General features: G+C 44.2%; 1 protein-coding gene across 6 annotated transcripts in view; it reads right to left on the reverse strand.

Annotated features, from left to right (window-relative positions):
• The window catches only part of COL8A1 (collagen type VIII alpha 1 chain), a 97,964-nt gene that overhangs the window by 61,235 nt on the left and 9,664 nt on the right, over positions 1 to 27,065 (reverse strand). The window contains exons 1-3 of one of the 6 annotated variants that reach the window (XM_082220999.1): positions 15,631 to 15,812; positions 14,656 to 14,744; positions 3,827 to 3,919 (exon numbers count right to left, since the gene is read on the reverse strand). The exons of 2 other annotated variants lie outside the window; for them this stretch is intronic. The gene's annotated coding sequence lies outside the window, so the exon portion shown is untranslated. Of the gene's footprint in view, positions 1 to 3,826; positions 3,920 to 14,655; positions 14,745 to 15,630; positions 15,813 to 27,065 lie in introns of those variants that run through there. 3 more of the 6 variants (XM_082221000.1, XM_082221001.1, XM_082221002.1) reach the window with 3 other exon arrangements.

Here is a 27,065-nt window from a genome sequence, read left to right on the forward strand (position 1 = left end):
ATGTACCTCGGGTTACATACGCTTCAGGTTACAGACTCCACTAACCCAGAAATAATGCTTCAGGTTAAGAACTTTGCTTCAGGATGAGAACAGAAATCATGCTCTGGCGGCATGACGGCAGAAGGAGGCCCCAGGTTAAGAACAGTTTCAGGTTAAGAACGGACCTCCATAACGAATTAAGTACTTAACATGAGGTACCATTGTTTGTGTGTGTGTGTGTGTGTGTGATATGCTAGATATATATTTCAATTCTAGGGATGGATGGAAACTTCATCTGCAGTTTATTCCAGAAATTGTTGGGAGAGCCTCCTAGATTACGTAGCTGAAAGTTCTCCAGAAGTTTGCCAAAGTTGCTCATATTGGCTCTGGCATGAATTGGGTCCCTACTGAGAAGTGGGTACAGGTCAGTTTTGCTTGAAGACTTCTGGTTCCATAGAGCATAGCATGGTGGAGGCATCCAATATAGCTGTTAAATTTTCAAATGTAGATTTCATAGTGGCACACTGGGGTTCTCCAAGCCACCGCCTGCAGGAAACCACTGTCATACACACTGATTTAGGAGTAAGTCCCATTGAACTCCATAGAGCAGACGTCTGACTAAATATGCACAGTGCTGCTATAAGCTGTGTGATGGGTTGAGTAACACAACTAAGCTTAGATACATCACACGGCAATGGCAAGCTAACTTAAATTTCAACTGTGGAGTGGAAATTTATAACTAGAGTCTCACTGTCTGTTTTAGAGCCCGATTTCAAGAACACATCATCCTTATTTTCTCAGAGCAATTATCTCTTTTTAACTAGACAAATGAGGGTCAAGTGTGGAGGTTCTGGATGTCTTAAAAAAAAATCTGGTCATGCAGTGCTTGCTCTTTGAAGATGGAAGGAAGAGGGAAAGTAGGGAAATTATTAATATGTGTGCACATGCTGTGTTATAAACCTCTGAGTAGTGAGACTGCTGAAATGATCTGTGGGCAGTTCCAAAAAAATGGGAGTCTGCATATTTTCTGCTGATGCAATGACTCAGTGGTTTGGTGAGCTGTGACATGAAAGGTGTCTTGAGTTCCAATCTCATTTTAGGAAAGAAGTCCATGGCCTCGGTGACCCCCATTCAGCACTGTTGAAGCACAGCAATCCACTTCTGCACTCAAGGGTGACTCCTCCTGAACAGATGATGAGCACTATCAGATGGAAATCACCTGTCTGGGAGGAAAGTAGGCACAGGAAGTTCCGGCCTGTCTACTCAGTGACAAGGAATTTTGAGACTCTGACAGCAGTAGAGCTGGATCTTTGGTTCTGGCTGAAAGGGGGAAGGTAAAAATTTTCCAGGGACATCTCCAAATCCTCTCACTGTATGCTTCCATGCCAAACCAAGAACATGAACAATGAGACCAAAAATTTGATATTCTATACCAAGGGTGGATTTGAAAGCAGGAGCTGGAAGCTTTCAGCTACAAAAAGAAGCAGGCCTTTTCAATAAAAACTAATTACAGTAAGATTAGAACCCTTTTCGGACTTCTCGGCCTTATTGTATAGGCATAACATTTTTATTTGTGATTTCTTAAAAGGGCGGGGGGGGGCAGAGGTAAATGCATGAGAAGTAAACCCTGAAAAGGTGAGTGGGGAAATCAAACTCACAAATGGATTTGTCGACAGAAAGAAATGAGGCTGATCTATTTGGTAAAGTTTACTGGCTCCATTCTGACATTGTGTTCTCTAACCCTCCAAGCTATGGTTTGGAAAACCAAGCAAATCCTATGCATGCATGCTCCTTCCTCTCCTTGTGAACCTGGTTTAAAAGAACACATCCTAGCTTGTCAAAGCACAGCTTTTCAGTATTGTCCAAATCGGCAAATTGTCATTTGAGTAAACTCTCTGAACCAGGATTACAAACCACAGGTTGATTCTGGCACACAACCTGTATTTGAGTGGATCACTCTAACCACAGTTTCCTGGTCTGAACCTCACAGGAAACTTTGGTTTGACAAACTAACAAGGGGACACAAGGGTTGGGAGTGTGTGAGTGTGTGTGTGTGTGTGTGTGTGTGTGCGCACACGCATACTACAAATAGCCCAAATCCTGCAGCCCATACATTAAAGAGGGGGTATTTATTTTTTTGTGGGGTGGAGAAATTGGGGGTGGGGTATCTGTGATACGCTCTGCAGCCCACCTACCATTTTCCCTGGAACAATGCTGTTTGGGGCCATTCTGAGAAGTAAAAATCTTTGCTGCTGCCACAGTCTTAAGGAAGACCACCACTGCTAAGACTAACCATGTTCCCTGAAGTCGCTGCCTCCAGAACATGTTCAGCGGTCCATTTTCACTTCCCCACTATCACCATAAAAATCTTTTATTGATCTTTCATTTCAGTCCTAGCACACACAGTTCTCCAGTCTAAAGTTGGGAGGACTAACATGTTATTATTATTTTTTTAAATTAAGGAACACTTTAATTGAACATAATTTAAAAAGGTGTATCATTATAAAAGTTAACTATTACAACTCCCTATATATTTATCTAATGTACAAGTATTATTATCCATATATAAGAAACCTACTATTATTTTTATAAATGCGTTCCAGATAACACTATATTTGTCCATGCAAAGTCTACAACTATAAGCAGTCCATTCATAATTTGCAACGTAGTCATATCTTTAATCCATTGATTAAATGGACCTGTACACTCATCTTTCCAGTGCATCAGTATCAGTATTTTGGTCATAAAAGGGGCATGAAATACCCATTTACGTTGTCCAGATGTCACATTCCACATAGTAGGTATGTAGCTCAAAAGAATACTTTCCTATAAAAACTTAATATTTTTCTGCAGAGTCATATTTATGTAATCCATAAATACTTTCTCCCCAAACTGAGCAAGTGTAGGGCATTGTAAAAACATGCATTTTAAAGAAGGATGCTTCTGACTAAATCTCCAAAAAATTTAATAGGACCACACATTATCAATACATTATTGGAAAGTAAGAAAGGTCATAACTGAGTAGTAGGACATCTGTTTTGAATGCAGAAGGTCCTAGGATCCAATCTCTAGTGCCTCCTGGTAGGGCTGCCTGAAACCATGGAGTACCACTGCCAGTCAGTGTAGACAATACTAAGCTAGATGGCCTAATATAAGGCAGCGTCCCATGTTCCTGTTCCTGGGAACTACACACATGCCACCTTGGATTCCATGATGGAAGAAAGATGGGATATAAATAGAATATAATAAAATAAACACAGCCCTCTCGGTCTCTGTTATAAAGATCATTTGTCATGAGAAATGGAATAGTGACAGTAATTTTATTATATTCAAAAAGCAAAGCCTACTTGGCATATAGTTTTCAATAGAAGTATAAAGAAACCCAAGTTCTTTGGAAAGCTTCAATTAATAATAGCAAATTGTTGTTGTCATTACTTATTTCTACTATGTCTTATTCAAGAAATTAGACTGTCTCATCACAATAATTTGATAGTTTAGTCTGCTGGACTTCTGCTCTGATCCTTAAAAGTAGGAACAAGACAGTTTGCAAATGTCATGTCTCAATAGCTCTGCAAGTTGATTATATTAAGAGCTGGATATGAGCAAAGCCATTACATCACTTCTCAGGGCAGAGAAGAGGCAGGGGAAAGTGTGAGTGAGTTGAATAAGGATAAGGAAGATCCAGATTCAAATAACTAACCAGCCATGAAGCTCCTCGGAGGACCGTGGAGCAGTCGCTGTCCCTCTCAGTCTAATCTACTTCACAGGTTGTTATAAGAATAAAACAGGGGAAAGGGGGCATGGTACCCGGAGCTCTTTGGAGTAAGAATGAGGAGAATGAACTCACACAGATTCTCAAGAACCTTCCTAAAGACTCTCCTCTGAATCCTCAGCAGATTAGCTCCATTCTTTTCATGTGGCTTGTTTTTGTTTCCAGTCCCTATGGTTTCAAAGGAAAACAAGAGGGTTGTGTATTTATTCTCAAGTCCCAGAAAACAAAAGCAATCTTTTGGAAATTTCCAAGGCCATCTCATGATGTCCAAACTGCCAGTTTCTAACTCTGAATAACTGGAGACAGGAAACTCTTCTGGTGTGTGCCGATATCTCATTTTCATATACGTACTGTATGTGGCTTTTCTGTGATGGTACGTATGGAGAATGCTCATCTCTCTCTCTCCCCCCCCCCCCGCGCACACACATGGCAGCTAAGATGTTCTGGCACCTATGGCACTTTTATAAAGATATGAGTACCAGCACCTCATTTTTTAAAAACCAACACACACACACACACACACACACACACACACAGCCTTTCCATCACCACTGATGAGAATGAAAAGAGATAGAATTTCTCTATCACAGCCTTAATTAAGTTCATTAAGGGAAAAGTTCTGATGATTTACAGGTGGCTGTACAGGAGCCCCCCTCCCAATGTCTTGCTGTTCATCAAACTCCGCCAAGTCACCTGGTGTTAATTATAATGTTCTATAATGCCAGAGGACTAGCCAGCAGAGTCACAGCACAAGTGCCGGCTCTGTGGATACACTCTGTTTCTTTTGAAAAGAAACATCCCGTCTTCAGATTGTATATTCCTCCTGGATTAAATTTCTGTGAACCTTGTGCGGAGTTAAAGTGACTGAAGAAAGCGTGAGCCTGGCTTTGAATCAACTTCCTATTTTCAGGATAGAAACTACCTCCCTGCACAATATACAAATGCCCCCAAGCTGCAGGCTTCAGTATTCAGATCAGTGGCTGAGAGAGGACGACCCAGGCATGTAACAATATGGGGTTGGGAAGTCAGGCCTGGTTCACCCAGTACATGTCCACAGAGGCCCAATGGTACTTCATGTAGCACCTGTGCCAAGTTGACTAGGCCTGCCTTCCCATCAGCCACCACATAGTTGCAGAAGCTCAATATAAAAACACATATCACCACACTGGTGGCTACTGCTGTGGACTGCATGCTTTGCATGAAAACAGGACCCAGCTTCAGTTCTCAGCATCTCTAGGTAGGACCAAGGGGAAAACCTCATCTGAAACCACAGAGAGCCACCCACAGCCAGTGTACAGCCAAGGAACAATTGTGGACTCACTTTGAGATTGTGATTGTTCCTGTGCAGCCATATGATGTCAAGCGCTCAGGACCGCAATACCTCAATGTCCGCCTCTCTCCATAGGAACCTACCCAGACCCTGAGATCATCTTCTAAGGCCCTTCTTCGTGTGCCTCCTCCATGAGAGGTCTGGAGAGTAGCAACACGAGAATGGGCCTTATCTGCAGTGGCTCCCCATTTGTGGAATGCTCTCCCTAGGAAGGTTCAGCTGGTGCCTTCATTATACACATTTGGGCGCCAGGCAAAAATGTTCCTCTTTAACCAGGCCTTTGGCTGACTGACATCCAGTGTTCCTTTAAAACATGTTGAGGAGGGGGAGATTATTGGGTTGGTCTCGTTTATGTTTTTATTATGTATTTTGGGTAGGCATGGTTTGCCGCTTATATTCAGCGATGGCAGGTGATTAGGCAACAAGAGCAAAGAGGAAGAGGAAAGCCAAAGGGCTCTGGCTAAACCTGACATCACCATGTGGAATCACTAGGCAGCTCCCTCCCTCCAAATTTCTCATGGTGTTCAGTGTTGGGTGGCCAAGTGGCCACCATTTAAATTCCTTAGTGTTGTTGACACAGTGTCACTCAATGGCATTGTGGGAAATGTACCGTATTTTTTGCACCATAACACTCACTTTTTTCCTCCTAAAAAGTAAGGGGAAATGTCTGTGCGTGTTATGGAGGGAATGCCTATGGGTGGCATGCCTACGGATTTTCCTCCTCTAAAAACTACGTGCGTGTTATGGTCGGTTGCGTGTTATAGAGCGAAAAATACGGTAAGTGGTGATCACCCAGTACCACTGGCTGGAAGAACACAAGCACTGCAGCAAGAAGTGAGCCTATTAATGCCCCTATCAAAGCTTGCAGCTGCCCCGGGCTCTGTGGGTGGGCAGTCAGACCCCTGCTGGGGTGTGGGCTTTGACAGGCTTTGAAACCTTGACATTAGCCTGGTTTCTGTGTTTATTTTAAATGTTGACCTATATGTGATGCCACAAAAGTGATCTGCACCAATTAATGTAAAGAAGGCGTACAACAGTGCCATGGAGGATGGGTTTTAGTTTTAGAAAACCATCCAACACATTTCAATCCTGTTACTCTCCCTACAAAGTTCTTCCTCCCAACTCTTTTCAGGTATAATAGATTACCTTATTTAACGTGTGTGCTATCCCTAACCCCCTGGATTTATAATGAAAGCAGAGAGCCCACAGAGTAGGGATACTCAAGGAATTTGATTTGCGAATTGCAACATGAACTGACCTGGTTTACAGATCCCAGAAAAATGGGCTGATCAAAACATAGCAGTCAATCAGATTTTGCATTTCTCCAAGTCTTGCAATTCAGGCCTTGGCTAAAAACACACAAACATGCATTTAAAATGTCTGTTTTGCCTATTTTGGAATAAAATAAGTGGAGATGAATTATGCAGTTAATGTGCATTTTGTGATAAAATATGCATTAAAATACACATTTTTGTTCAGTTTTTAAAAAATCATAGAAAAGGAACAGAGGAGGCATGCCAATTAATATGTCTGAAATTGACATGCACAGAAAATAGTGTGACTCAGCCATCCCTAGTCCAGACAGTCTCTTCAACGAAGTGCCACTGCCATGGGGAAACCACATTCTCCCAGAACATGCTGTATGGCTGCTGGGATGCTATTTTAGAAGTTGCCCTGTTCTTACTCTGCTCAGTACATCCTTTACATCCCCACTGCCTCATCTACATGAGCTATTACTGCATGTTACACAGGCACACTTGAACTTCCCCTCCTCAGGGCTATTATGTCTGCAGCTATGCACAGGTGCACCCAACCAACAGTTCCCTCACTCTCTTCACTGAAGTTGCTTCCTTGAAGGATACAGTTGGTACCCACAGGGTTGCAGGGCAACTGCAGGGCACACCCCTCCCAGAATCGTTACTGACCCCTTCACCAGCTCCATTTCAGTCTAACTGAATGAAAATAGCAATTAATTCATGTTTTGAAAAATCCAGCTGTTTTGAGTGTCCCCTTGACTAATGGAAAAAATGAGCTTTGGCCATATATAGGCACCTAAATACATGCATGTGTGTTTATTTTTTTTGCTTGCTCCTAAAACTGGAAGTCCTGGTTTTTTGGGCTTTTTAAAGATTGATACCACCTGTGTAGAGGCATACAAGGCATCTAATGTGTGTCAGAAGGTTCTAAACATTTCCAGTCCCACTTGATTAAAGGCTTAGTGTACTGTATTGGAACCCTTCATCTAATTTGCACCAATCTTCATTATGTGCCATTCAAGGCTTTGCTCTCCAGCTGATCCAGCACAATGAACTTTTTTTTTTTAGGGTTCCTTAGGTGCAAGATTACACTTTATTAAGAAATAAACGTTGAGAAAAGAATGTGGCTGTGAATATATTTCTATGGTTTCCACGCCTAACCGTCTCTTTACGGTTGTAAAAATATGTTTTCAATTACTCTTAAAACCTTTGATTCAACCTAGTTTGAGAAAGTCAAGATGAACAGTGTGCTCCCCCGTTTTTTACTGCCCACACAACATAGCATGCATTTGAGCTCAGGAAGAAAGAAAAGCCTCCAGTGTAACATTCAGATAGGAACACAGAATGTAACAAGACACATTCTGAATGGAAAGTACAGAAGAGCCAAGAGCTGACTTTGGACCAATTCATCTCCTCATGGTTGAAAGAATGGTATGTAAAGCAGACAGGAAAAAGTTTGAGAATTAAGGAAATTTTATTAAGCCCTGGAAGAGAATAAAAAAGGAGGGGGAAGCCTACGAGTCATGTTTGCTTAAAAACTGTTTTTCAGACCATCTCAGAGATTATGCCAAGTCTTCAACTGGCAAGTGATTCAGGATGAGCCAGCTTCCCCATTCCATTCTGTGACTGCTCAGAGGGTTTGCTCTGCCCTGCCTTCCACGCCTTGTGGGTTGTGCTTTTAATAAGGAATTCAAGCTGGAACTCAAGCATGCAGAGTTTTCATCAGCTCTCAGTTCCTACCACTTGTTGACATCTCACCACCACCACCACCAGTCTGGCCGCAAATGCAGGTGTCCACCACCAATCAAAGACTGCAAAATGCAGTTCTGATGTGACTGACGTACAATTGCATCAAAATTCTTTATTTTTACTGAGGTGCCCATGTTCTCCATCGCAGTGCTAAAATGCTACACGCGACCATGAAAAGGTCTGTTTGTGGATGTAGCTGAAATCACATCAAGGCTGCAGTTTGATCACTACACGCATGTGCATCCATATTGCATGTATGTGTTTGTATGCTTCAAGGAGAGTCAGAAATGAAGAACTGAAAGCTCAGCTATTCCAGACTAGATACATCTAAGCTATTAATCAAGATAATTTAAGAAGGATATTAACAAGCTGGAATGTGTGCAGAGGAGGGCAACCAAGATGATCAAGGGTCAGGAAATCAAGCCTTATGAGGAATGGTTGAAGGAGCTGGGTATGTTTAGCTTGGAAAAGAGGAGAATGAGATGAGGTATGATAACCATCTTTAAGTATCTAAAAGGCTGACACATGTAAGATGGAGAAAGCATGGTTTTTCCCCTGCTGTCTTGAACAAGGACTTGAACAAGTGGCTTCAAGTTTCAAGAAAGGATATTCCAACTAACAACAGGAATAATTTTCTGACAGTAAGAGCTTTTTGACTGCAGAGTTGACTCCCTTGGGAGGTGGTGGATTCTCCTTCATTGGAAGTTTTTAAGCACAGATTGGATGGCGACCTGTCATGGATGCTGTAGATGGGATTCCTGCATTGCAGGGGGCTGGACTATATGAGCATTGGGGTCCCTTCCAACTCTATGATTCTATGATTCTGATTCTATCATCATTTATCTATGAGTCTGTGAAACTCTAACAAAAAATGGCCATCTACTGTTCTTTAACAGATCTCCTGGGACAGGAAGTTCTGCAATTCTGAAGAAGCTGGCAAAAATGCCTCTGTGCACTAAGAAACTCTAATGCTTTGGTGGGGGCTCCAGAGGGCCACAGTCCTTTGTAGGAAACATTCTTGGGGCCACATGCCAGAAGTGAGTGGGGCCAGAGCCAAAAGTGTGCAGAACAATGGATGTGCAAGTACAATTCCAAGCGTTGGTGCTGACCTTTAAAGCCCTAAATGGCTTTGGTCCTGTATACCTGAAGGAGCGTCTCCACCCTCATCATCCAGCCCAGACACTGAGGTCCAGCGCCGAGGGCCTTCTGGCAGTTCCCTTGCTGTGAGAAGCGAGGTTACAGGCAACCAGGCAGAGGACCTTCTCGATAGTGGTGCCTGCCCTGTGGAACGCCCTCCCAGCAGATGTCAAGGCAATAAGCAACTATTTTACTTCAAAAAGACAACTGAAGGTGGCCCTGTTTAGGGAAGTTTTTAATGTCTGATGCGGTATTGTTTTTAATATTCGGTTGGAAGCCACCCAGAGTGGCTGGGGAAACCCAGCCAGATGGGCAGGGTATAAATAATAAATTATTATTATGTAGTGGTTCAGAGTGGTGGACTTGTAATCTGGTGAACCGGGTTCGCGTCTCCGCTCCTCCACATGCAGCTGCTGGATGACCTTGGGCCAGTCACACTTCTCTGAAGTCTCTCAGCCCCACTCACCTCACAGAGTGTTTGTTGTGGGGGAGAAAGGGAAAAGGAGATTGTTAGCTGCTTTGAGACTCCTTCGGGTAGGGATAAAGCGGGATATCAAATCCAAACTACTACTACTCCTCCTCCTCCTCCTCCTCCTCCTCCTCCTCCTCCTCCTCTTCTTCTTCTTCTTCTTCTTCTACACAGTGGTACCTCAGGTTACAGACGCTTCAGGTTACAGACTCCACTAACTCAGAAATAGTACCTCAGGTTAAGAACTTTGCTTCAGGATGAGAACAGAAATCACGCAGCGGTGGCAGCATGAGTCCCCATTAGCTAAAGTGGTACCTCAGGTTAAGAACAGTTTCAGGTTAAGAACGGACCTCCGGAACGAATTAAGTTTTTAATCCGAGGTACCACTGTATGTGGCTCTTACCTTTGCAGAATAGGCCACACTCCAGTCACGTGAAAGTCTGAGGTTTCTATACGCACACCTCTCCACCCTATCCAGCAAACCAAGCAAGAAGCATTAGTACAGTTTAAGGACACATCCCAGCTGGTCAAGAGCACTTGAGCAGAAAGGTGTGGAGCAGGGCCAATGTGGAGTGTGGCCTGGGGAAAGTCCTAAAAGCCAGATAGAGAAATGAAGGGCCATGGTTAGGCCTTCATTCCTGCTGTAATGTATTGGTCATATAAGAACACAGTCCCAATGGTTATTCAATCTGGATAATGTTCAGACAAATGTGAATCCTGGGTATAGGAAAGTTTTTATCCTACTGCCAACATTCCCTTTTAGCCGAATATTATTCAGATATTTGGGATATGTTGGTGGCAGGAGGCTTGGGTAAAGTCTTGATATTAGAATTTCGGAGTTGGATGGGACCCCAAGAGTCATCTAGTCCAACCGCCTGCAACGCAGGAATAAAATTAATATGAAGGCAGCACAGGAAAACAGAATGTGCTCTTTTGGGTTATGAATAATTGCTTTATGGTGGTTGTGACCATTATCTTGACATTTTAAATGTTATTTATTTCATAAAATTTATGCACAAACCCCTCAAATCTCCACAGTTCAATATTCCCTGGGCACATTCCTTGCTTTCTATATCCTGCAACTTCTGTCAAAGGATGCCAGATTCTTTCATTTGTCATATCTATACCACAGAGGCAAACTGGCGAATAAGTATTCCCTCTATTCTGGGGACTTGGAAGTCTATGAGGAGATTAAAGGTAAAGGACTCCTGACCATTAGGTCCAGTCGTGACTGACTCTGAGGTTGCGGCGCTCATCTTGCTATATTGGCCAAGGGAGCCGGCGTACAGCTTCTGGGTCATGTGGCCAGCATGACTAAGCCACTTTTGGCGAACCAGAGCAGTGCACGGAAATGCCGTTTACCTTCCCACCGGAGTGGTACCTATTTATCTACTTGCACTTTGATGTGCTTTCGAACTGCTAGGTTGGCAGGAGCTGGGACCAAGCAACAGGAGCTCACCCCGTCGCAGGGATTCGAACCACCAACCTTCTGATCGGCAAGTCCTAGGCTCTGTGGTTTAACCCACAGCGCCACCCGCGTCCCTTATGAGGAGATTAACAATCCTTAACAGAGTTCCCAGCAGCTTCCCCGAACTAGTTCCCAGTATTCTTTGGGGGAAGTTAAAATGGACAAGCCAGTATAAAATCAATGCAAGTTCATAAAACAGATATGCCTTTTTATGCACTGTAAGCTGCCCAGAGTGGCTGGGAAAACCCAGTTATATGGGTAGGGTGTAAACGTTGTTGTTGTTGTTGTTGTTTACCTGTTGCATTTCTGCAGCAGTTATGTGCTTGTTATAACAGACCAAAACTCTGAGAAACTATTCTACAATATGAATGAGTGTTGGAGAAGAATGAAAGTAGTAGTATTTCATCTGCTTAATCCAAAGTTAGTGTGTGCGGCTTATCAGACACCAGACTGGATTGCAGCTAATAATCTAGTTGGGTCCCCCTCCCCCGCCTGAAATAAGCGAAAAGCAGTTGACAGATCCAAAATGCACACTCTTCTCCCATGAAAACATTTTTTCCATTCTTGCTTTTCCAAAAAAATGGAAAGTTCAAAGCTTAACTACTTCTTGTTATGAAAGAATGAATTTTCTACGAGAGACTTGGACAAAGACATGAACCTATGTAATTGCCCTGTGGCTGGGTGGATCAGGAAGAAGCAGGGAGGGGCGGGTGGAGATTTTACTTGTCAAGAAGCAATGGGAAGCAAATACATTTGTCTGGATTAAGAAAGATCCAACATTACGTTTTCAAATCTGGGCTGCTGGTGTTTATCATTTGCTTATATACCTCAAGCTGACAAGTCAAATCTAACGAGGGAAAGAAGCAAAATAATGCTGTGGTTGGATCCAAAGTAGCCCTTCCCTTTGCAAAAGCAGTTCTTCACAGAAGTTCACAAATTCCGGTGCTTTTGCAAACTGAAGTGCAAGATGTGGGTGGGTAGGTGGCAAAAGCAACATTCCCTTGTTCTTTTTTCTCCCTGTAGCCCATAGCTGTCAGCCTTCTCTTTTTTTGCAGGAAATTCCCTTATTCCAGCGCCGTTCCCCGCTGCTATCCCGGATTGTTAGATATCCCGTAGACTGTCCCCGGGACAGGTGAGGCTGCTGATCCCTTATTTTCAAGGCTGCTGATCCCTTATTTTCAAATCTGAAAGTTGACAGCTATGCTGTAGCCCCCTGCACTGCCTACGGGGCTGGTCTACCCAGGAGGTGGGTCATACAAGAAGTGGTCCAGTGGCAGGAGTGCAAGAGGTTTTGCCTGCCCCACTGCTTCTGCCACCGCATGGCAGACATGTTGGGTTTCCTGGGGACACAAGTTGATGTGGGAAGTGCTCCCAAGGCAGAATATCTCCTCCTTTTTTATTCTTCTCCTGACAGGCTAAGAGCATCCTGTTCAGGCAGGCCTTTGGTGACGAAGGCACAGGCAGTGCTGATCACGGAGCTGCTGTCAGGGTGGACTGTATTTTAACTGCTCATTCTAAATGTGTTCTGGTGCATTTTGATGGTTGCTTTTGAACAGTTTGCTTTTATTGCTTTGTACTTTATAATGTTGTTTTTAAAAGGTTTATTGTAATTATGTGTATATTGTAAACAAATTAGAGACACAGACAGACAGACAGTTAATTCTACTGATGTTTGGTTGTTTTTAAATTATTTTTCCTACGTTTTCTATAATTCTTGTTTTAATTTGTAAGCCACTTTGAGTCCCGCCGACGAAAAAGGCAGGATATAAAGATAATAAGAATAATAAATAATCCTTGAAACACAACTTGAGAGAAGGGTGGGATATAAATACTAAAACTAACACCAGTGTTTAAAAGCTTCTGGTCTAGAGTGAAATTCCTTCAGCTGCCTCTTTTTTCCAGGAGTTTTAAAATGAAAGGCAGTGACAGTGACCCAGGGACATAGGAATGCAGGGAACAGCCTGGGTTAGACCAAGGGTCCAGCTGGTCAGTATTATCAATACTAACTGGCAGCCAGCTTTCCAGCAATTCAGCCAGAAAACTTTCTCATGCCTACCTGGAGTTGCTGGGGAATGAATCTGGGAACCTTCTGCATACAAAGCACTTGTTGTCTCACTGCGTTACAGCCCTTCCCCTTAATGCTTGCTGCTCATTAAAGCAGCTCCACCGCCTTCATGTTAATGCTTCCCATGTTTTGTAAATATGTGACAAGGAAGTGAACAAACTCCCTCCAGTTTCTAGATACCGTGCAAAATTGTCCTGGCGCAGGCACCCGCCTTTCTTATTTGATTTGATTATTCATCACAATATCATGGAACAAGTTTAGCTGTCCAAAGCTGCGATGAGACAAGGCACAGCTGAACTGTGGGCTTGTACAAAATCTCGGCTCAGTCTCCATCCATCAATTAGCCAGCGAGCTCCCCTGTTAACATCGCTGATTTGTAAACACACAAATTACTCAGCTGTGATTACATCACAATTTAAATGATTTATGCACCAGTAAAATGAACAGCAACTAGGTCATCATGGCACATCAAGTCTGGATGCTGAGAAGAGAAATGAAAGGGTTCCCACGAGGCAAGACACAGTGATAACGGCAAAAACCTTTATTAAACTAACAGAACTAGACAACAGGGGCAAAGCAACTGCTTATATACATTTCTGAAGGCCTGGGCCACTCCTACTTGCAATGGGATTGGCTGTCTAAACTCCCAAGCTGCGAATCATGACTCAGAGTTTAAGGGCTAATGGCAGAGGCCCCAATCCTGAAATGATCTGATGTGATTGGTTATCATGTATCAAATGATCTGATGTGATTGGTTATCATGTATCAAATCAGAACACAGGGGCTCAGAATCCTTAGTCCAGACTCAAGCTCAGGCAAACACAGACCACTGAATACATAAGACTTGCAGGCATAATCCATTGGATGGACTCCCAGAACAGCCTCAGTAGTAGCACAATCAGTCCAGATCATCTTCTGAGGCCCTACTTTGTATCTTTGCAAGATGTGTCTCCTCCACAAAAGATCTGGAGGGTGGCAACACAAGAACAGGCCTTTTCTGCAGTGGCTCCCTGTCTGTGGAATGTTCTCCCCAAGGAAGTTCGCTGGGCTCCTTCATTATACAGCTTTAGGCGCCAGGCAAAAACGTTCCTTTTTAACCAGACCTTTGGTTGATTTGACTGACGTCCTATGCCCTTTTAAAATGTCTTGGGGGAGGGTTATTGTTTTTATTTTGATTATGTATTTTGTGGTTTTATATTCTGATTTTATTCTGTGAACCGCCCTGAGACCTGCGGATATAGGGCGGTATATAAATAAAAATAAATAATAAAAAAGAGGCTAGTATATAAAGTAACACTTTGAACACCATGGACAAAAAACTATTTCAAAAGGGAGCCCAGGCAAAAACTTGAGATCAACCCATCATCTGCATGTTGGTCAGAACGAGATTAGAACTAGTGATAGAGGAGCAATTGTAAAGGCAAACTTACAAAATTAGCACTTTCCAAGACAACATGCAAACTGAAACACAGCTGCCCTTCAAAATTGGCACTTCTCCAAATTTTGCAATGCTGTTCTCCTACAAGCAATATATACAAAAAGAGCCTATATTAAACTGTGCATTAAAATGCATATATTAGTGGAAATAACATACAAAAAGGCATTCTATATGGGGATTGCTTTGTAAAAAAAATGTAGGAGAAATTGCATAGAAAAATGTGCTGACTAGGAGAAATTTGTGCTAAAATGCTGACAATTTTTCATGAGATTTTTTCCCCTTTCATTTAAAAAGCTGCAAATTGTGAATTTAAGACTGGAAAAAGGATAAACCGAGACAATCCAAACTAGCATATTCATCCACCCCTAATTAGAAACTGGAGTTTGAAAGGGGCACATCAGTTGTTATGGACTGGTTGGATGCAAAGGAGTAGTAAGAGGCACCAGCTAGGGAACCCCCAAGGGAAGATGGCTCAGAGCCAGGGGATTGGTGGTGGGACCACAATGAGTGGCAGAGAGAGAGGACGGAACAGGCTGGGACAAGGTGGTGTCGGAAGCTGAAGAGGCAACAGGGTTTAGCAAGCGGGAAAAGGCTGTGGCAGAGAGCAGTCCAGAAGCAGAAGCAGAAGCAGAGGCTGAAGATGAGAGAGGCCAAGAGGCCAATGAAGAAGCCAGGGGTCTCTCCCCCCTGCAGCAACCAGTTCTCTCCCCGCACTCAGACTCCCATAAGAAGGTGGAGCAAAGAGAGAGAAGGTGAAGGAGTCTCAGGTTGCTCAGTCCTCACAACTACTTGTGAGGGTGAAGGAGTCTCAACTGCTTGTGAAAGTGAAGGAGTCTCAGTCCTCACAACTGCTTCATTGGGGCAAGATCTATTGGGAAGAGTTGCTATGCTCACTAGGCCTAGCCTCCTGAGCTATTTGTTCCTTTGAATAAAAAGAGTTAGCTTCATTGTGTGAGATATTACTGACCTGCTCCTGGCACCCACCTCAGGCATCAGTACTTTAAGAGCACAATAGCCCTGCTGAATTACCAATTCATCTAGTTTAACATCCTGTTTCCCAGTGAGACGCTTCCATGAAGGCCACAGGTAGGCCATGAAGGCAACAGCCCTTCCCTCTCGCTGTGATTGAAAGTCAGAGGCATATTGCCTCCAAGCCATATGGCTCCGTAGCTAATAGGTCTTATCAATGGCAACCTTCCCTTGAAAAGCCATCTAAGCCAGTGCCCATTGCCACATCTTGTGGTGTTGAATTCCAGAAGTTAATAATGTGTGAAATGGAATTCAATTGGAACATAGCTAGAATGCCTGCCCTGATTCTACCGCCAATCAGCTTCATTGTTTCCCCTTTGTTTGGCCCCAAGAGTGCCATTCCAATCCATATGAAGCTTTCTTTTTCAATCCATCACAAGGCAATGGAACATGCTGCATGCAGAAGCAGAAGGATTAAGTAGGCTGTAATATGCATAAATATTCTAATAAAAATCTTAGATTTACTGCTTGCAGAATTTATTGTGGAATTTGAGGATCTTAAGATGCTCAGATTCAAGGAGCCATGTCAAAACAGATTACCATTAGAATATAGCCCTTTTGAGCAGTGCAGTCTGAATGCATGAAGGAGCAAGTAGGAATGGGCAAGGGAAGTCCTGCCAACTCAGTAATGGCCAGCAAACAATCTGCGTTGTTCTGAAATGGGATGCCATACCCAACACATAGAGCTTCCAAAGCGGAAAAGAGAACCCTGGTTAACCAAGCTTACCATCCCTGTGTTGGAAACCATATGTGTGTAACACCAACTATGCAATGGCTAGGAAAGGCAGCATCAGTAGTTTCTCCCCATGCATTTCCACTTGCCTCTGTAATTCAAACAGAAGGCCTGTAGAGCGATTATGCACTGCAAAAATCCAGATAGAAATGCATGGATATCACCTCATCTCATTCTAGGAGTATAGCACACAGGCAGCTTCAGAGCTGCCATGGCTTGGAATTCTACAAAACAACAGCAAAATCAGTGCAATTCTTAAAGTTTCAGTCCACCATCGTGATTCAAAATGGAGTCCATTGGTAGCCAAACACAGACGGAAAACTGCTCCTTGATCCCAGGAATCATCATGAAAAATTTGATTATGACATTTTTAAGATGAGTCCAACTGGATAGCAAACATACAAGCAACTTTCCAAAGTATTAACGCCATAACTTTTCCAGAAGTTACACAAGAGCGGTTCCCGAGTTGAGGGTGCATGGGCTATTTAGTTACTACATCTTTAATTCCGTTCTTCTTCGAAGCAGCTGAGGGCACTCCACCCAGTTCTCCGCCCATCCATTTTATTCTCACAATAAGCCTGTGACTGCCCTGAACTCTGTGGCTGAGCAGGGATTTAAACCCAAGTCTCCTCGAAAGAAAGAGCTCAATACTGTACTAGGGCTGTGCCACACACTGGCCAACATACATTTTCCAGGTTAGGTGGGGGAACTTTGCAGGTTGATATTCTTATTGCTGCTGTTGTTTGCAAAAACCGCTTCCCCCTCTGCTGTTGCTCCAGAACCGCTTCCCCCTCTGCTGTTGCTTCCCCCTCTGCTGTTGCTCCCCCAACTCCTCCCCACCCTCAGCTGCTCCTTTCCCAGAGTGATCCTTGCCAAAGCAGGAGTACGTAGTAAAACATAATGAGATCATAGTTCCGCAGCTAATCAGATTTGGCTATGTGTCCATGTCACATGCCAATTCGGACTGAAGGTAAGGAGCAATTCAGACTGAAGTCCAGCGTCCTCAAGGTGAATGCGAGGGTCAGGGCAGGAGCCAACCATCCACACTTTTGCAAGGGATGAAAAAGTTTGCAAAACATGTCCCAAGATTTAGGCCATTCCTGCCAACCATTTCCTTGTGGTGGAAATTGTGGAAAGGCATATCTGTATGCAGTGCTTCTTTTAAAAAAAATGTTTAGGGGTACTCTCATTTTGACTCAAGAAAGTCACCATTTTATAGTTCAAATTGGGAAAAAATAAATACAGTGGTACCTCGGGTTACATACACTTCAGGTTATATATGCTTCAAGTTACAGACTCCGCTAACCCAGAAATAATGCTTCAGGTTAAGAACTTTGCTTCAGGATAATAACAGAAATTGTGCTCCGGCGGAGCGGCGGCAGCGGGAGGCCCCATTAGCTAAAGTGGTACCTCAGGTTAAGTACTTAATTCGTTCTGAAGGTCTGTACTTAACCTGAAACTGTTCTTAACCTGAAGCACCACTTTAGCTAATGGGGCCTCCTGCTGCTGCCGCGCTGCCGAAACACAATTTCTGGTCTCATCCTGAAGCAAAGTTCTTAACCCAAGGTACTATTTCTGGGTTAGCGGAGTCTTTAACCTGAAGCGTATGTAACCTGAGATTCCACTGTACAGTAAATGGACAAAAGTACGAAGATTCACAAAATGTTTAGAGGTATGCATCCCCCATGAAAAAAGCACTGTCTGTATGGATATAATTTGCCAGGAGACTGGCTACAAAAAGGAACAGGTAGAGCTAAGAACAACTTAACACTCTTTGCCAATGTGTCTGGCTTACCTAGAGGCATCTGGCCTTTTTCTTGGCTGACTCAGATATCTGCATTTCTGTGACACTTTGCATTTTGCCCATGCCTAGCCTTTCCACTTATTTTTAAGGAACAAGTATAGACTTGTGGTTAAGGCACCAGGATAGGAATTAACTGATCTGGTTTATGTTTCTGGAGCTGGTACAGTTTTCCAGTGTTTTTCACCAAGTGGCTGAAGCTGGAATTCTCCAAAGAGCTCAGCTTCACACACACAGGGGCAAATTTCCTGAAGCATTCATCAGGCATCATCAAGCGAAGCGACTGTACCGTCATATCTGGGCCACAGATTTTGGGTGCACATCTCAACATCCCTCTGCACCCATTTCTGAACAAAGAGACTAATGTGATGCAATGGTCTTCATCTTATCAGGGAGAACATAATCCAGTCATCCTTGTCAGTTTTCAAAAAAATCTACCACATCCCCTTCCCGCCCATGAATAACTGTTTCATGAGTAGCTTGACCAATGAATCAAGTTGTTTGCCTCAGCTGCAAACCACAGGAAAGTGACTAACTGCAAATACTGTGGCTTCATTTAAAACCCCAATATTAATTCAAATTTTTTCTTGGCCAGAGGTGGCCAGCCTTTTGGGGCCTCTAGGCACAATGGCAAACTAAAGAAACTGGTGTCAGTGCCACACAAACACCGTAACCAAACATACCCCACTACCTAGTCTATTGGCTACAAGATAATGCTTCTTGAATTTTTGAATTTTGGTGAGGGGAAGGGTACTGTGTACTAAAGGTCCATGTACACACCATTCCTTTAAATAAATTAATAATAATAATAATAATAATAATAATTTATTTATATCCCGCCCTCCCCAGCCAAAGCCGGGCTCAAGGCATACTCAAAACATGTTTGTTCCCTTAAAGAACACTGGCCATGGTAGTTTGCTTCTCATAGAGTTACAATGCCCAGCAGCTTTTAACAAGCTACAGTGCCCAGAATTCTTTTAGGAGAGAAAGGTGCTTTGAATGTGCATTAAAGGTATAGTGTGTCTACAATGTCAGTAAACAAAAATCTGACTACATTATGATAGTGTATAATTAAATGTCTTTAATACAGTGATACCTCTTGTTATGTACTTAATTCGTTCCGGAGGTCCGTTCTTAACCTGCAACTGTTCTTAACCTGAAGCACCACTTTAGATAATAGGGCCTCCCGCTGCCGCCGCACCACCGGAGCACGATTTCTGTTCTCATCCTGAAGCAAAGTTCTTAACCCGAGGTACTATTTCTGGGTTAGCGGAGTCTGTAACCTGAAGCATATGTAACCCAATGTACCACTGTAAAACAGATTTTGGTTATTAAAAATGCATTTTACAACATTTAATAACTTTTTAAAATAAATGTTCTGCAGTGTTAATACACATCTGTAACCCTAGCCAAACTGCTGAAATCACCTCACAAACAGCAGACAGGTAGCTGTAATAACCTGTTGCAGCAAGAAACAGAATTCCGTGGCCCCACAATATACTAACAAATATATTGTGGTATGAGCTTTCATGAGCAAAAGCCCACTTCACCAGACGCATGACAAGCGCATGGGTGGAGGCAGGAGCAGTGTGGGAACATCACAGAATGGCTACAACCACACTTCTGCTTGTTAGATAGGAAGCAGGAGCAAGATTCTGACAGTGAGGATAATAGTTGCTTTCTGTTAATGGTTGCCCATGGTTTGGCCTTGAGAAAAGGCATGGAAAGAAGTTGGCATATTCCTCCCATGTTCTAATGAAACTAGTGATTTGATGCTGATGTTGATGAACAGAAAGCAGCTAGCCACTAATACTACTACCGTATTTTTCGCCCCATAAGATGCACTTTTTCCCCTCCAAAAATGAAGGGGAAATCGGGGTGCGTCTTATGGGGCGAATGCCTGCAAGCCTCGCGCGCCCGGCAGGAGGTCCCACCGGGTGCGTGAGGCTTGGGGCGGCAGCCTGTCGCCCGAAGCATGGGGAGCCCTCTGGAGGGCTCCCCCTGCTTCGTGCGAGTGTCTGCAAGCCTCGCGCACCCGGCAGGAGGTCCCGCCGGGTGCGGGAGGCTTGGGGCGGCAGCGGACTGCTTGCCGGCATGCAGAAGCTTGGGGCGCGCTGACCTCAGCACGCCCCAAGCTTCTAGGTGCGCGCAAGCAGTCCGCTGCCGCCCCAAGCCTCGCGCACCCAGCGGGACCTCCTGCCGGGTGCGGGAGGCTTGGGGTGGCAGCGGACTGCTTGCCGGCATGCAGAAGCTTGGGGCGCGCTGACCTCAGCATGCCCCAAGCTTCTAGGTGCGCGCAAGCAGTCCGCTGCCGCCCCAAGCCTCGCGCACCCGGCGGGACCTCCTGCCGGGTGCGGGAGGCTTGGGGCGGCAGCAGACTGCTTGCCAGCATGCAGAAGCTTGGGGCGCGCTGACCTCAGCACGCCCCAAGCTTCTGGATTAGCACAGGGGTCCGCTAGCCCTGGGAGAGGCGCCCGGCTCTCCCACGCTAGCGGAGACCTTGCCGGCACGCAGAAGCTTGGGGCGCGCTGAGCTCCGCACGCCCCAAGCTCCTGGTGTAGCGCAGCGCACCTGGGGGGGAAATAAAATTTTTTTCCTTTATTTCCCCCCCTAAAATCTAGGTGCGTCTTATGGGCCGGTGCGTCTTATGGGGCGAAAAATACGGTAATTATTTTTGTGAATTACCTGCCCTTCACCCTAGGGTCCCAACAATTTAAAACATTAAAAACAAATTAAAAACCTACAATTACAAAAGAAGTAATCAAAAGTAACAAAAGGTCATACAATTATTTAGATTTAGATTTCCAGTCTTTCTGCATTAGAAATCTCCAAGGCCGTTTACTAAAAAGGGGCTGTGTGATGGGATGTGCTTTAGCTGTGCTTGCGGGTAGATCTAACAGTTACATTAGCATCATTTCGGTCTATTCCTCAGCTAGTTCTTCAACTGCTATTAAATTCCAAGCAAAACTTGTGTATACACCCTTGCATGCCAAGAAAGCTTTCTAAAACTTTGTGTGGTTTTCTTTCCCACCCTGTTGGCTGGGTTTTGTTTTGCTCTCTTCCATCATCACCAACTGTCCTTTTAAATGGTTTATTAAGTCCCCCAGATAAATGTCCAACTGCCTATCCCTTCTATAATGAACAGCAACTTTTCCAGACATATATTAAAACCAAGAAACAAATATGAAACAAATGGAAAATTGATTTCGAACAATACCTACCAGGTAGAATGGGGAAACACCGCAGATATGATGGCAATGGAGAACAGAAGAGAGGTCAACCTTGCTTTATGCAGCTGCCAGATCAATGACTAAGTCCAGGATTAATGAGCCATTTGTCCCCCATTCCCTTTACACTATGCTACTTTTTGCAGGAACATATAAGCCCTCTTCAAAACAGATGTGACATAAATCACACACACTCACTCTCCACACATTGCAGATAACACATCACAGGGCTGGAGGGATAGTTAAAAGCTGCAGAAGACAGAATCACAACTCAAAACGATATTGACAGGCGAGACCCATGCCGAAAACAACAATTCAACAGAAATCAATGTTAAGTCCTGCATTTAGGCACAAAGAGCCCCAAAGGAACAAGTGTAGTCTGGGGAAGACCTAACTTGGCAGCAGTAAACATGAAAAGGTTCCATGTGTCGTAGAGAGCATGAGTCAGCAGTGTGATATTGTAGCTAAGAAAGCAAATGCAATCTTAGAAAGAGCTAAGAGGAGCATAGCGTCCAGATAACAAGTAGTTTTGTTGCTTTCTTCTGCACTGGTCATATCACACTGGTGTGCTGTGTCTGGTTCTGAGCGCCATATTTCAAAGAGAATGACAAACTAGAGCATAGCCAGAGGAGGACAACCAGGATGGCTTGGGGTCTGGAAGCTGAGTCGTATGAGGAATGGACAATGCAGGTCACGCGTGGTCAAAACCAAATCCAACTTAACACACTGATCTGCAATCATTTATAAGCATAAAGGTAAAGGGACCCCTGAACATTAGGTCCAGTCGTGGCTGACTCTGGGGTTGCGGCACTCATCTCACTTTATTGGCCGAGAGAGCCAGCGTACAGCTTCCGGGTCATGTGGCCAGCATGACTAAGCCACTTCTGGCAAACCAGAGCAGCGCATGGAAACGCCGTTTACCTTCCCGCCAGAGCGGTACCTATTTATCTACTTGCACTTTGACGTGCTTTCGAACTGCTAGGTTGGCAGGAGCAGGGACCGAGCAACGGGAGCTCACCCCATCGCGAGGATTCGAACCGCCAACCTTCTGATCAGCAAGTCCTAGGCTCTGTGGTTTAACCCACAGTGCCACCCGCGTCCCTATTTATAAGCATAGTTCAGACTTAATGCTGAAGCATGGTTTGCGGTCTAAACCATGGTTTTAGCATTGAGTCTGCATGAGCTTTAGGCTCACACCATCAACCCATCTCCTACCAGCTTTTCTCCTTGTGGTGTCCAAATGCAGGGAACTGTGGCCTGTTCTGTGATTAGTTGTGTCAATTGATAGCCTAACCTTATGCAAGTTAAACCATCCCACTGAGGTCCACCAAGTCTTTTACCCACATAGGTGAGCTTACAACTTTAGCATTCAGCTTCAAAAACATTTGCCATGGGAGAAGAGCCATATTATGGTTCTGCACATTCAGTGGTGACCTCTCCTAGAGGCTGAGCTCTTTGGGGCCCCTCCAATTTTTTTGAGGAGACGCTGGGTGCCTCAATGTCTGAAGAAATCATGGAGCAGAGGACACCAAGCGTGGAGCCAAGCATGGTGTGGCTTCAACAGCCGGCTCCTCCTCCTCCTTCTCCTGCCGCACAGGGGAAGGAGGCAGGAAGCAAGCAGGGAATTGTGCGCCATGTGGCAGTTCCTGGCTGGTGGCAGCAGCGGCAGCAGCAGGAGCTGCCAGCCATTGAAGCCATGCTGCTGTAGCATTTGACTCCTCCCCCGGCTCCTCCTGGTGTTGCATGCATGTCATCAGTCTGCCCCCACAAACTCCCTCACAAATTGGAGCCTCTGTGCACAGCCAAGAGTCCCCATGGACACATGTGCAACCACATCTGACTTCACAGTTAGCTTTTTCTGCATGATGCAGGCATCAGGCTTTAAGCAGTCATCCATGTTGACAAATTGGCCATTTTCCACAAAGCATGGCAAAATATTCAAATTTTGACATAGGAACCCCTATCCAGCCTGCCTCTGACCCCAACTCACCATTTTATTCTCCATCCTTCCCTCCCCCTCCCCTTTTTATTAAGATTACCCGCTCTGGATCCCACAGCTAATTCTCCCCTGGTCTCCTCGCTGGCACAAATAGGACTAATTTAGCCAGCTAGCCCTGGTGATCATTTAATGTTTATTGGATGGATTTCCCCCCTAAATTGCATTTTATGCTGTTTTTGTTGCATCAATTAAGTGTTTTAAATTTGTTGTTATCCGCCATGAGCCCGGTTTTCTGAACTGGGAAGGGTGGGGTATAAATAAAAAAATATTGTTATAATTTATTATTATTACTATATCGCATCCTTGCAACTGTACTCTTCCCAAGCACTGAGCTGTATCATTTTTGTTTAGTGCTGAGAAGGGGCCACTCTTGTTTCACCCTGATTGACAGCTGTGGTGGGTTGGCAGCATGCCACACAGGCCAACCAAGACTCACATGGGGAAGGGACTGGGAAACTTCACAATATTTTTGACCATGGTAAGCATCTCCTTAGAGAATCCATTCCATATGTAAAAAAATATGTTTTCTTGTATGCTTCTCAGCAGGGCTAGACAAAGCTGTTTAATGGAGAGCACAGAGCTCTTTGATGATCCCAAGTCTTTCGGTTTGGGGTTGTGGCCGTGTCCCCTTTGAAGCTAAAGATATGATTTATTACTTATGAAAAACCAAAGAATCAGCTTTGGCCTGGACTGTTTTGGAAAGCTGACTTTTCAACATTGCCTTGTTCTTCACTTCCAGCGCACATTGACAAGTAATGGCATTTCTGGAACAACTAAAACATGAGGGACTTTCTTCCTAAAGTCCAAATTAGCATTTTCTGCAGCAAACAATGTGACTGCTACTATGGCACATTTCATCTGCTGGCCAAGTGGAAATGAGCAGAGAGTTATTTCTTTCCTCTTTCAAAGAATGTGCTTTATAAGAAGTGGATGCCAGTGGAAGGTGCTGGCTTAACTGTTCTAAAGTGGAGCTGAATTAAATTTAGCACAAAGTAGGACCGGGCCAATTCTCCTTAGTTAAATTTGCTTGTAAAAAGAAAAAAGAAAGAAACAATTTATGTCCGTCTAATTTGGCTTCCTCCCTTATGGGCTGAGATTTTGGGGAGTGGGGTAGGGAATCCATAATATAAAAGTGTTGCATTTGGCAAGCTGAGTCTTAACATTAAAGCTTAAAATTCCTCAGGGAGACTTAAGATTTAGGGGACAATCAAAGCCACACACAGAGAAAGAGAGAGCGTGCATTGTGCTCATTGCCATAGACAGCTGGGACTGCATGGTCCCCTGAATTTTAGAAAAAATGAAATGCACACATTTCTGTAGCGCAGTAGTATCCCACTTCACATACTACTTGTGCAAACATGGAAGGAGAGAAGACAGAGGCTAATAAACCTACAGGTCACACAGTTCCACCCCAGTCCTGCCACCCCAGCCTGCCACCCACGCTTTAGCATAGCCACCTGAAGGCCATCCGTTGCATGGAGGCTTCCCTAGATACTGGAACTCTGCATGATCTGTGTTCTGGCGAAGCCTGCAGGTCAATAGTGGTACCTCAGGTTACATACGCTTCAGGTTACAGACTCCGCTAGCACAGAAATAGTGCTTCAGGTTAAGAACTTTGCTTCAGGATGAGAACAGAAATTGTGCTTCAGGTTAAGAACAGTTTCAGGTTAAGAACGGACTTCCGGAACGAATTAAGTACTTAACCAGAGGTACCACTGTACTAAAATAGCAAAGCCTCTCTCCTTCCCCAGACACACAGCCATGCTAACACATGGACAGCAGGCCCAGGGCTGGGGTGGGAGGACCACATACTCTTGGGGTGGGGCCAAAAGTGCAGTTCCTGGCCCCCTTCCACTCATTTCCCCTCTCTGTAAGGAGTGAAGAGGAGAGCTGTTGCGAATTCTGGATGTGCCCCGATGGTGGTGGTAGTGGGGCATGTCCGGGTTTTCAATCCCCAGAATATGGCAACCCTATGAAAAGGGTTGCCCACTCCTGTGTTAAAGGAAGCTTCTTTCACCTCTTTGCCGTTTTGCTGACTCCTAAACATGGAATCCAATCCATTTTTAAGCACATTGTGGGTATATCCCTTCCATGATTATTTAGGACTTGTATATCTTCAGAGTCCCATCAAAGACCCCAGTCGGGATGCTCAAAACTCCACAGATATCTCCCCAATCACATACCCCCCCCAAAGATTTATCTGATGAAAATAGGGATGTCTTATTCCATAATAATAATGATAGTAATTTTATTATTTATATCCCGCTGATCTGACTGAGTTTTCCTAGCCACTCTGGGCGGCTTTCAACATATATACAAATATCAAACATTTTTTATATCCCATAGAAATGCTGGAAAACTGCATCCAATAGCTGTGCACAAATGGTTTCTCAGAACTCTACACCCTCAACAGTGGGCAGAGAAACTGCAGGCATCATTTCATCAAATTTCTCCAGGGGAGAAGAAATTCTCCAACAGCTGCTCGGTGTCAACGCTCCTTATTAGCACTAGTAGCTGCAAGGCTGCTTCTTCTTTCTTCCCCTCAGGTTTTCTCTTCCCCTTCCGTGCCCTTTATTTTATGTTACCACTGCCCTGGCAACAGCAGCAACTCTTTCTACGACCTAGTCACCATTTTTACATCTTTCACAGGGCCCTTGATCTAGTATCATTCCAGGTTATAGTGTGTGTGTGTGTGTGTGTGTGTGTGTGTGTGTGTGTGTGTGTTTCCAGAGGAGTGGGAAGGTAATGACAGCCAATTAAAAAACATGGTGAGGAATATTTAGAAAAAATGTCTTCTGAGAAATTTCAGCTCAGCTCTACTGAATATCTCTTGCTCATTCTGCAGCTGCCTGAGGCAAGCAGCCAAATTCTATTTTTCTGCCTGTATGATGGATCACAACTCTGCATAGAACTGGAGTGGAGGCATAAAAACTAAGGTGATGAGAACCAAAGAACAATAGTTGGAGTGGAGTGTGGCAGTGAAAACAGATATCCCACCCCTACCCTGCCCGGCTTCTGTAGTACAGTACAGTGGTACCTCAGGTTACATACGCTTCAGGTTACAGACTCCACTAACCCAGAAATAGTGCTTCAGGTTAAGAACTTTGCTTCAGGATGAGAACAGAAATTGCGCTCCGGTGGCACGGCCGCAGCAGGAGGCCCCATTAGCTAAAGTGGTGCTTCAGGTTAAGAACAGTTTCAGGTTAAGAACGGACCTCCGGAACGAATTAAGTACTTAACCCGAGGTACCACTGTACTTGAATGTATAGAAAGTTACAGGATTGCAGCAGGAACTTAGGGAACATGCACTGTTTGGAAACAAATCAGTATGTCTCCTCCAAAACATTTGTAGGCACAAACAGCATGGAAAGTAGGATCGCGTATAAACTGCCCTGCTACGGCCATGAGCACAAATCATAATGAATGCACATTAAAAATATGTCTGGTAAGATAAAGCCCAAGATATTTAAACTTACTAAATCAAAAGATATTCAATAAGACTGTTATGTATTGAAGTTCTCACCCTGGCCACCAGGAGTATCGTGTATATAGTTTTCATTCAGGTCCACGTCAGTTATTTTAGGCGGGAAACCCTGGGTTGTTGTTGCTACAA

Source organism: Podarcis vaucheri (assembly GCF_965113315.1).
Source record: "Podarcis vaucheri genome assembly, chromosome: 4".
NCBI classification, from domain to species: Eukaryota; Metazoa; Chordata; class Lepidosauria; order Squamata; family Lacertidae; genus Podarcis; species Podarcis vaucheri.